At 40.1% G+C, this 1,363-nt stretch overlaps 1 protein-coding gene across 1 annotated transcript in view; it reads left to right on the top strand.

The window, feature by feature from the left end:
- T265_06402 (hypothetical protein) overlaps window positions 1-1,363 on the top strand; it is a gene marked incomplete at both ends in the record, with an annotated part of 22,919 nt that overhangs the window by 18,085 nt on the left and 3,471 nt on the right. The window lies entirely within an intron of this gene.

Here is a 1,363-nt window from a genome sequence, read left to right as displayed (position 1 = left end):
GCTTATTTACTGTAATTGATGGGATTAGATAGCTTTATCTCAAATCGTTTCCCACATTATTATTAACAGTTAGACTTTTGGATTTCAAATAAGATTTTTGAATTTTTGCCTTCTGGAGCTGAACAATCTGCTTTCTCACTTGTGGTTTATTCTTCAAAATTGAATTGCCTGTTCTGCAATACCATAAAAATTGTTTCGCTACTCAAATGACCGTGCAAATAAAAGTGCCCCCTGGCGGAAGTCTCCTCAGGTTACGTTATCAAATGGTCCTAGTATCAGATTGATGTTAGGCAGTAGCCAGGGTGCTGTTTCGACCTCTTTCCTTCCAATCTTTCTCTGAATAGTTTCTGATCCTTACAAGCCAGTTTCACAAAAGTAAGCGCGGTGGTCATAGTGGAATTATTAGGATCGGCCGGTGGAGCCGGTTCGTGCTCTAATCCGGACAAGTTCGTCCAGTGAATTATGCACGCGAAACAAGCAAAAATGGTAGACGGTAAGGGGGATTATTTACTGTAGTTGATGGGATTAGATAGCTTTATTTCAAATTGCTTTCCACATTATTATTAATGGTTATACTTTTGGATTTCAAATGAGGTTTTTTGAATTTCTGCCTTCTGGAACTGAATCATTTGCTTTCTCACTTGTGGTTTATTCTTCAAATCATCGGTTATCAATAAAAATGTCAGTGGCAGAATCTGCGAATCGCTTCAGCGAAATGGTTTTGTTAATCTCAGTTTGTTAATCTAAGATCGATGAGATAGGGTGAGTAATGTGATCGCTTGGAGTAAAGTTCATGAACGACAACACGACTGTTCAGACCGGATATTTTAGCACAATGTGTCTCCCTTCTGATGATCAAAACCATTTCTTCCTTGAATGTATTTGCTCTCTGGATTGGGAAAATGCGCCTCCCTTTTACCACGAGAGATGGGAAACAAGGTGGTAAACTGTATCCTGATAAAATCCCTTCTTCAGGGATGGGTTTGTAAGGGTTGACCAATGTATCTCATGTAGAACGACACTGTATAACCTTTTCTTTACGTATCTATCAACACTACACTAGGCTTAAATCCTCGTGGTTTCCGTTCTTCATTATGAAGTTTGTTTCCAACTTCTGTCCCAGAGTATACCTGTTATTCGGTGAATCAGCCTATTATAATGCCATTTGGATTTGTGTCTCGATGATTCTTACTTTTTCTGTGGTTTGCGTGCAGATGAAATTCGCGTCGGTCCGTGGAGAAAACTTTACCACCCAGATCGCCTGATCACTGGCTACGAGGATGCAGCAAATAACTTTGCTCGAGGCTTTTTTACCATCGGAAAGTTACTCATAGCCCCTATCCTCAGCGAGATTCGACGATCC

This window comes from Opisthorchis viverrini (genome assembly GCF_000715545.1).
Source record: "Opisthorchis viverrini unplaced genomic scaffold opera_v5_130, whole genome shotgun sequence".
NCBI lineage: Eukaryota > Metazoa > Platyhelminthes > Trematoda > Opisthorchiida > Opisthorchiidae > Opisthorchis > Opisthorchis viverrini.
Note: the sequence above shows the minus strand (reverse complement) of the source record. Positions and strands in the feature narration are given on the sequence as shown.